This window comes from Pseudopodoces humilis, chromosome 16 (assembly GCF_049639895.1).
Source record: "Pseudopodoces humilis isolate 2021_Gansu_Grassland_sample_001 chromosome 16, ASM4963989v1, whole genome shotgun sequence".
NCBI classification, from domain to species: domain Eukaryota; kingdom Metazoa; phylum Chordata; class Aves; order Passeriformes; family Paridae; genus Pseudopodoces; species Pseudopodoces humilis.
The window spans coordinates 20174347-20184387 of NC_142215.1; the positions used below are offsets into that span (position 1 = coordinate 20174347).

At 51.2% G+C, this 10041-nt stretch overlaps 3 non-coding genes across 3 annotated transcripts; all 3 read right to left on the reverse strand.

Moving 5' to 3' along the window:
• Window positions 1-2145: 2145 nt before the first annotated feature.
• TRNAI-AAU (transfer RNA isoleucine (anticodon AAU)) lies at window positions 2146-2219 on the reverse strand. The gene has a single exon. It is a non-coding gene; the product is annotated as a tRNA-Ile (tRNA).
• Window positions 2220-2298: 79 nt separating this feature from the next.
• Window positions 2299-2370, reverse strand: TRNAM-CAU (transfer RNA methionine (anticodon CAU)). Its single transcript has one exon. It is a non-coding gene; the product is annotated as a tRNA-Met (tRNA).
• Window positions 2371-4909: 2539 nt separating this feature from the next.
• TRNAG-UCC (transfer RNA glycine (anticodon UCC)) lies at window positions 4910-4981 on the reverse strand. The gene has a single exon. It is a non-coding gene; the product is annotated as a tRNA-Gly (tRNA).
• Window positions 4982-10041: the final 5060 nt, after the last annotated feature.

Consider the following 10041-nt stretch of genomic DNA (forward strand, 5'->3'; position numbering starts at 1 on the left):
TGAATAAAGGTTTGTGCATGGCTGAGCACTAGACCAGCTTTCTCATCCCTTCTTCCCGTGTCGCCTGCCTGCCACCGCTGAGCCGAGCTGGAATCACTTGCCTGCCCGAAGCCGCACACACGCGCTTTGGCCCAGCCCTTTTCAGGGCTGCTTCTCTAGAGAAGTCGCGGTGCTCCGGGCTTTCCGTTGCCACGGCAACAGGCCTGCTTCAACAGGTGCTAAAATGAGATTTGCAGGGTCTGGGTTTCTCCTGCTCTGATCAGCTAACGAAGTCCAGCTGCTCCCCTCGTAAAAATGAGGGTGGAGTTCAGAGGCCTGAGGGCAGGCACAAGTTACAGTACCAGTGCTGGGCCTCAGGAGAGCAGACTTTGGCCTCTGTGGGCATCTGCTTGATACAGTCCCTTTGGTTCGAGCCCTGGAGGGAAGTGGCACCCAAGGAAGAAGGTTGATATTCTAGAATATCAATGCTCAAGAGTGGTCCCACCTGAGACCATCCAATGCCTGAGCTCCAACTACAACCCTGACATCCCTTTTTGGAACCATATCCCTGGCCCCTGTCATCCCTGCACCCCGTGTTCAACCCCTCCCATAACCTCAGCCTTATTCCCTCCAGGCTCTGCAGAGCTGTAGATGCTGCAGTGAGTTGGGGTTTGACTGGGGTGCAGCACTTTGGGGCAGGGGCTGTCCTCTGTGGCACTTCAGCTCAATGTCCTGGGGGCTGTAGGTCCCCTGAGGTTGCCAGGGTCACTGGAAGGGACAGGGCAAAATGTGGGGTGTTTTTGAGGGGTGTTAGGGTCAGACAGGGCTGCAGGGAACCCTCCTACCCCATGAGACAGCATTAGGTTAGGTGATTAAAAGCTCATCTCCTGGAATGAAGACAAGCAGGGGGAGGTGGAACCCTGGGAACCTCCACTATGCTGGAGATTCCATATCCCAGCTGCTCCCAGGGCTCTTGCTGGGCTCAGAAGGGTGGCTCCTGTCCAGAGGGTAAATGGGGCCACGTGCAGGTCATGTCTGGTCCCTCGCTAGGGAAAAAGGTCACAGTATGTGATACAAGGGAAGAGCATTTTTGGATTGTGAGTTATGGGATGTTTGGGGGAGGAACGAAAAGGGGGGAAAAGGAGGGATCAAGGTGGTTTAGGGGAGCCATAAATGTGGAAAAACAGAGAGATAAGGATACGATGGCCTGTGTGGCATCTAATGCCCATCTACCAGTCTGGGATTACAGACACAGTCTGCCTCCTGTAGTCACACATTGAGCCTTCCTGGTGGCTGAAAGCTGGGGACATGGACTTTTGTCACTCTTAGGGTGTTTAATCAGGTGCATGAGCAGGGCACTGACTGATGCACTTTCTGTGCAAAGCTGGTTTTTGACAATTACTCACTGTTTAAATGAGCAATGTTGACTGTAGCATTGCCAAGAAGGCTTATAAAATCCACAGATAATTTTATGAGATTTTTTTAATAAAGCAGTTAAAGCAGATAAGCAAATCAAATTAATTAAAGCTCTGTCAATATTTGCACAGAGATGTGTGATGTTAAGGAGAACTCGTACTACCTGAGTGACTTCAGAATTCTCAAGATTTTAGAAGGGTAATGTGCAAACAATTTTAGAAGGGTAATGTGCAGCCTAATAAATCAAGGGCTCTCAATCTCACAGAGTGACCTTGCACAGCATCCTGACTCAAGCAGAGGAGTCCCCAACAGTCCTTCTCTCAGGACAACTGACTCTACTGCCCTGCCTGCCTACCAAGGCTCCATCTGTACCCCAGCTGCTTCGTATTTGTCGTCAGATGGTCACAATAAACCTTGCTGGCTGAGGTCTGACCGTCAGCCCCTCCACAGCAGCAGCAGGTGGCATGGTTAGTGCCGCATACCTGAGGTCAGACCCAGGTCTGAGGGCTGCTGGAGCCAGTGCACCTGCCACAAGTACCCGGTGAGGTTTATCCTTAAACTGGAATGAACACCTGCAAAAGGAGGAGTAGGGAAAACGGGGAGAGCCTAGAAGCTCTTCTAGTGGACCATCCGCCAGCGCTGAGCAGCGCGGGCAGGAGCTATGTTTTCCTACAAACTATTCCCTTGCCCCATCGTTGTCCAAAAAGGGAGGGCCGGAGACGAAAATTTGAAATTCGGGAAAAACGAGAATGGCCCGTACGGGGGTCGAACCCGCGACCTTGGCGTTATTAGCACCACGCTCTAACCGACTGAGCTAACCGGCCTCGACAGCGCTTCCTCCACGCCGCTACTTGGTGACCCGGCCAGGGCTCCGTGCCCGAGAAAAGGGAGCAAAAACACAATTAGCAGAGGATGGTTTCGATCCATCGACCTCTGGGTTATGGGCCCAGCACGCTTCCGCTGCGCCACTCTGCTGCCACTGTCGCAAGTGGGCCACAGCCCCAACAAGTCCAGAGCCACACCGGTAGCGGCAGCACTGACAAACACCAACCCAGCCGTGCGGGGTGACCGGACACACCGGCAGCACCGGGGGACAAGGAACGGGCGCACTGTGGTGCCCCACGTCCGGCTATAACTGGGACTTCCTTCCGGGAACCACAGGTCAAGTCCTCTCTGTGCTGCTGAAAGCGGAACAGAGGCGTAGCCCATCTGGTATCTTCTGGTTTTTGGCTTGCCTGGCAGGAGCTCCCATTCACCTGTCGTGTACAGCCACCCGTCCATCAGATTTTAGGAAAGCAGGCAAGGGTCTTATGGGGAACGTATAAGAAGGCAGATGGGTGGATTTTTGCACAAGTTTCTCACAAATTCATGGTTTCCCAAACTGCTGTCAGTGGGCGATATATTCATATTTTGGAAATAAAAACCAGATGAGTGCATAAAGCCTGTGTCTGGAGCTACTCAGCACATCACACACCTTGTGTCTGCCTTGGACAGCAGCACTGTGTTCACAGCAGCACTGTGGCAGAAGGACTCAGGCACAAAAAGAGGATGCAATGTCAGCACTACAATGTGACTCCTCATTTTGAGGAGAAGCTGAGGATTCCCCCCCACGTGCTTACCCAGCATGGAACATGTTTTGCCCTGAGGGGTTGCTGGCTGTGACTTCGTCCCTCTTCAGTCCCACATCCTCTTTCTAACAGGCACAAGGAAGTGGGGTGGACCCCTGGGAAGTTGGTGTTCTGGTCCCGGGGTGAACATCCCCCAAAAATTGTCCATCCTGTTGAGATGTTGCTACCTTGTACCATCAGTATCTTGCCCCCTGGAGTACTGAGGTGTGTACCACAGCCACCCTCAAAGAAAGGGACCTCTCACCTCTGAGACACTTTTGGGTCCAAGAACTGGGCCGCTGCAGATGCTAATTAAGGTGGGGAAGCCACCTTCAGGTGTCTGCCAAGGAAGGTGGGAATCTTCCTTGAAATGGAAAAAATATGACCATAAGGGAATAAGAGACTGGTTCCTGTTCTGTTCTGTTCTGGTTCTGTTCTGTTCTGTTCTGTTCTGTTCTGTTCTGTTCTGTTCTGTTCTGTGGGAGAGGCAGGACTGGTTCCGGTTCTGTTGGGTGTTGCTGCTGGGGTTGGTTGTCTGTCTTGTCACACATATAAATACTAATAAAAAACTACTGTTCCTTTCCCCGTATCTTTGCCTGAAGGCCCCATAATTTCAAAGTTATAATGATTTAGAGGGAAGGAGGTCATGTTTTTTTCATTCCAAGGGAGGTTCCTTTTAAAGCAAGACAAGTAGCAAGAAGTTCAATTCTAGCAGTTCAAATGTCAGTGTAAATCCTCTTTCTAGGAAGCTGGCTTTACCATTCCTTCTGTAAAACTCCTGGCACCTCAGCTTCAGGTGCAAGTTTGAAAACCCAACATGTTAAGAGTAATTATTAGAAACTCAGAATAATGGAGGCTGGAAGAAACCTCTGCAGTCTCTGGTTCTCCCCTTGCACACAGCAGGCCACTTGGATAAGGTCTTGTCCACTAAAGTTTTCAAAAATTTCAAGGATATTTTCACAAACTCTCTGGGCAGCCCGTTCAAAATCTGAATATTCTAAAGGTACAAAAATATCCCTCATATCTAATCCAAATTTCCCATGTTCTGACATGTGCCCATCATCTCATATTTTACCACTGTAAAAAAATATTTGCCCTCATTTTCTGAAAGAGTATCTACCCCCACACTAAGCAGTTGCAGACAGCAATATGATCTCCTTTACCTAGGAAGGAACAAAGATGATGAAACCCAAAAACTGCTTTTTCTGCAAAGTTCCCTTGTGTTGATATGAAAATAAACAGCAGCAACAGTTCTGAGCTTACATATGAAATGACTCTGTTTTATGAGCACAGACATTGTCTGTACCAGCATCCCCTCTGAAGGGGAATGGCAAAGCATTTGACCAGCTGGCACTGCAGAGACGGAAAAGGTGGAAGATGGAGAGCAATTTCACTCCAATGTGATGCTGAGACATTTTATAAAGAACAGGCCTCCGCCCACAAATACCCCCAAATTTCTTAAGTGGCCTCATGAAATGCAGGTCATGCCTTCGTCCCCACCTGGGCATTGTCAGTCTTCATCATCACTGTGCGACAGCAAAATGCTTCTCTTGCCAGGTGCAACCAGCTGCAGCAGCAACACTGGAATCCCTCTCATCTGGCTCCTGTACCAGCAGTGAGGAGCCCAGCCCATCAGCTGGAAAAACACACTCGTGAAAGCAGAGGGTCCTCCAGGACCCCAAGAGCTGGTGCTGCGTGTGCATTTTTCATCAACCTCATCTGAGTCCCTGGGAATGGTACTGGGGAGAACCAGGCATGGGAGGAAACCTGTCCATCAAAACGAGGTGTGTCACGGCGGGGAAGAGAACCAGGACTAGAAATTGTGGTTTGCCATCCAAGGTTACAGAGCCACAGCCTGAGGCCTCCGTGCTGCTCTTTGGGAGGAAGTGAAAGAACAAAACTCATGCTGCGTTGGCCGGGAATCGAACCCGGGTCAACTGCTTGGAAGGCAGCTATGCTCACCACTATACCACCAACGCACCTGAATTACCCACCTGTCCCTTCTCCTGCACTTCCTATCCTGGCCAGCTCCAGGCACACATCGGCTCCTGCTGCTGCTGTGGGCACTGCTGCAAGCTGCCACAGAGTACAGGTGTTTCCATGTGTGAGGCATTGGCTGGTAAACTCGAGCTGGGCTAGACACCAACAAGAGAAGATCACCACCAGGGCATGTCCAGGCTTGGAGCAGGAGCCTGGACAGATCAGGACTGCGCTGCGGGCACAGACTCCACAGACCTGTGGTGTGGATGTGGGAGAGATGGATCTGTGTGTCCAGTACCAATCTCCAGTGCTGAGCAGCCAAAGAAGAAAAGGATCAGGCAGTCTCCCTTGTTTATGAGTGCTGGTGGTGCTTTAGGGGACGTTGGTAGTGGCATCGCTGCCCACCCACATTGCGCCAGCGTAGGTGCTTTTGTGAGTACATACCTGTGGTGGGGTAAGCACAGCCACCCACCTACCCAGTTACTCCCACCCCACCTTCAGTGAATGAGAAGCATAGAAAATAAGATGAGAATTCTTCCAGGACAAAATAAACACTGGGACATGGCTTTACAAAAACTGTTGCTGGTAAAGCAGGCTCAACTTAGGGAAATCCATCTTTGGCCAATTGAAAAAGGTTCACATAGTGAGTAACAAAAAACCTGAAACAAACATTAAACACAACCTTTCCTTGCTCTTATCCAGGATCAGCTTTTCTGCTTCACTCAACATTCTTGTAACCAAAGCAGCATGGTGTTATGAATTTTCTCTCTGCTCTTCCTGACCCTTCTTTTTTCCCTCCTCTCTCTGTCTGGCATTGTCTACCCTCTCTGCATTATGTTTTCATGGAGGCCACAAACTGCTGATAGCTCAGCAGTCTGGCACGGAGATGGAACCATCTGTGTGCAGCACACGACAGCCCCTTACCTCTTCCCCCAGAGACCACCCTGCAGCACTCTGTGTCTGCTCCACTGCCAACACCCAGGCACCACCAGCACATTGTCCCTGAGGAATACCTGCTTAGCCCTGATCCTGGATCACCCTATAAGTAGTCACAGCAGCAAACAGATTAGGACAGAGAATGGTCCCAGGTCTTTGAGTCAAGCCCACACTGGGAAGCTGGGGATTGAGCTGGCCTCAGGGAGGAAAAGCTGTGCCTGCTGCTCCACAGCCACCTGTGGGCCATGCCAGGTGGCAGGGCAGAGGGTAGAGGAGGGCCAAAGGTGCTCAGAGACCCAAGCAGGATAAAAGTTGTTGGGCAAGGAAGCATTTGTGAAAGAGTGCCCTAGCAGAAGATGGTTTTGATCCATCAGCCTCTGAATTATGGGTGGAATTCTGGTAGTAATGCACAAGGAAGGGTCCCAGCCCAATGCATGGAGGAGTTCAGCCTAGAGGAGGAAGGTTTATGTTTACAGTACACTTCTTTTGACCAGTGACATTAATCTTTTGGGGGGGGGGGCTACTCACATACTACTGTTGACATAATCACTCTGTGCTTTGCCTTTGTAGGTGGAGAGGACAGATCCTCAGTGGGGTGTTGTCTTTGTTTTAAACAAATGTCCTATTATTTTATTGCTCATATGGGATGTTCTCAGCTTGTGAGAGCTGGTTTAGGTTGGGTCTTCGGGTCACATTCACTGTGAGGTAAAAACTCTTGGTCATAGGCAGAGTTTTTGAAATTAAGCAGGTTGCAGAGCTGTTGCCCTGCCCTTCACAGGGGCTGTGATGGGCTGCACTCCTCCACAGCTCCTGGCTTGTCCTCCCTCCTGGCTCAGCTCTCCCATTGTTGCAGCCCATCAGCCATTGAGGGATCCCTTCAAGACAGGGAGACAAGGAGCTTCCCTATCTTCCTGGTGCAATTCCTGTCCTGCCTGACATTCCCGAGGGTGGGAGATGGTTCCCAGTAGTGCCTGGGCTGGCCCATCCAGACCTCCTTAACAAGGCACTATTTAGAAGTGAGGCAGGCTGGCTTCAGCTCCTTCCTTGGGGCAGCTCTGCGTAGAAACACACAGGGCTCTAAGTGCAAGAGCCCTCTGGGCAGCCCAGCTGTTGTCCATGGCACCCACCTGTGAGGTGGTACCTGTGCAAGTACCTGGAATGTCACAGCTGCAGCGTGGTCAGCTGCCCCGGACTGGCAGGATTCAAACCTATGCTGGGAAACCACAATGGATTTCTCCTCCATCACCTTTCACCACTTGGCCACAACTACCTGTTCCAGCCTGCCCCACCCTGCTCATCAAACCCCCTGCACTACGACACCAGTGGCCAGGCAAGTGGTGTTACCACCACTTCAGGCCAAGGCTCCACTCCAGATGTGTAGCTGGGGCCCTCATGGGTCCCTGGGGCCACATTCCAGAGGCCTGAGAGGCACAGCCCCAGGGGAGCTGCAGCTCCATGAGCCTTGGCCTCAGCCAGGTATCTGGGATACCCTGCCCTGTGGCTGCGGGCATTCAGCCTCGCCTGTGCTCCTCCCCCTGACAAACCCCGACCGAACCAGTTGCAAGACCAAGAATTCCCTTAACCAGACCAGCTGGGTGGTGAAAGGTGCCTCACCACACCAGGTGCTGTTGCATGATGCAGCTGGGAACAGACCTGACCATTACAGCAGCATCAGCTTCCCAGACACGGTGGGGAATAGTCAGTTATCCCGTGACCCACACTTGGTGGGGTTTGATCTATTTAATTGTGCCCGAGGGGGACTTTTGATAAGTACATTTACACTGCTACATGCAAATCTGTACTTCTCTCCACCTATGTGAGTGTTGATAGTGGTATGGAAGTTATTTTAAAGCTATGATTAGGACATTTTTATAAATGAAGCAATTCCTATAGAATAATTTTATTAAATCTATCAGTGATCAAGTGCTAAACCCTCTTGCTCCTTTCAATTTTGCAACTATATTATTTGAACCATTACCCTTCTGCATTCCCTGCCTCCATGCAAATAGTGCTAAATTATTCCAATGCAATTTTCATCTCTGTACTTCTGCTTTTAGTAGCTAACTCTGCCATCAAAATCTGATAAAGTCACATTGCCTACATCCAGATATAGAAGGGTTACTTTTCTACATTTCACTCCATAGTGAAGTATTCAGCTCTTCCAGATAATTCCCATAACACCAATAGAAGATGGAAGTGTCAAGATTGATTTTCCTGTGCTTCTGTGAAGAAGCTTTGACAGGACTGAAAAGTTACTCAAAATATTTGTATTAACTCTCACAAGGAACAAATTGGCACCAGGCCCTGCAGGGCTGTGATCTCCAGGTTGCAGAGCCAAGCTCAGTGACGGAGCCTTTGATGCTCTGGTGCAATTTCTGGGAGTTCTTTGTGCAGCTGCTGGTAAGTTCAGGACAGCAGCCAGTGCTCACCCTGGCAGAGCAAGTGGTAGCTGAGGGAGGAGGAAGACAAATGAGCACAACTCTCCAGCAATGCTGCACAAAGGCTTTAATGAGAAAGAGCAAAAGCAGTGGCACAGAGCAGAGACCGAGGAATACGTGCAGGGGCTGGGGAGGGAAAAAGGCCCAGAGCTTGCCAAGGACAAAGAGGATGATGTGCTGGCTTCAGCAGACCTGACCGCAGCGGGGGATAGACAGGCACAGACCTGAGCCCCCCAGCCCAAGGGAGCCCCCAGAAGAGATGGGAACCCCTGCAGTGCTGAGGGAGCTGCCCACAGCAGCTGACAGAGAGGATCCCACAGCCGTGCTCTGAGGGAAAGAGGTGAGGATGGGGCCTGGCATGGTCACCACCACCGGGGAAGGCTCAATGTACACCATGGAGTCAGTGCACCGGGCGAGGCACGGCTCGCTGCAGCTGCTTGCGAGGGGCGTTGGGCCACAGGGGCCGCAGGGCGGTGTGGGACAGGGTCTGCAGCAGGACATCTCTTGGTGCAGGAGGCAAGGCTGCAACACAGAGCAGGGAGCAGGGAGCAGCCTCAGCATCAGTCTGTCTCTCTGTCCCTCAGCTCTCTCCAGGGACACATTTGGTCTTCCAAACACACTCTGTGCCTACAGCTGCCACGACCCTCTTCGTGCCCTCTGAGTGGCACGGCACAGGAAGGCTGCCCCACTTTGGGAATAGGGCCCAGCACAGAGGCTTTAAGGCCCCTGTGGAAAGATGGCTCACAGCCCATCTCCAGAACAGACATGGCTGTGTTACACATGTCCGGGCCTGCACTGGGACATTTTGTTACTCCACGGCAGGTGCGAATTCTGCTGGGCACATCCCCCTGCAGCTGAGCCCCATTGATCCCCTTCTGCTGGAACAAAGCCCCCTCTTCCCAGCTGTCCCCAGCCACCAGCATGGAAGAGCTGACAGACCTTCAACACTTCTGTGTCAAGGCCAAGCTGAGGCAGCCCAAGAACCAACCTGGGCAGCTTCCACGACAGCAGTTCAGCCTGCAGGGAGGCATGGAGCGGACTCAGGCTTACCTTGTTCCTCAAGGAAAGGGAGGCCAGAGAGGAGGATGCAGAGCCTGCAACAGCGCAGCCTTTTATGCTGTGTCCCAGAGCCCTATGGGGCCACAAACATTCCTTGTTTGTGAAACATTCAAGAGCCTCTGGCTACTTGCAAGGCCTCACCGCTGATGAAGTCCCTGCCTCTTTCATCTCAGGCATTTTTCTCCAGTTTCCTACCACCCAACAGGGAAACGATTCATCTGTGTCCCAGTTTCCTAAGGCTACTTGACTTGGAGGTCTCAGGTCGGTATATAAGGTGAGTTGAAATGAATTCGTGTAGTGTCTATTGCTTCTGTCGCTCATTCTTCGTGATAGTTAATTTGGTTCCAGTTACAGTGAAGTTCAACCACAAGAGACACCTCATGTCAACTCTCAGAAACTTGCAGTGCAGGCACTCAGGTAATCCTGAGAGTAATTTCTTCCATGAGTCATCACAGACCTACAGAAGACTGTGGGTCAACTGAGGCAGAAAGTCAACACTGCACAACCCCATAGCGGGGAAGAGACACAATTCTGCCGAAAGTGGCAAAGCTCAGTGGCAAGGAAAGTCTACATTCTGCTGGAAGGATGTCCCCTGCAGGCCTGAGTGACAGCCATGGGGAATTGCT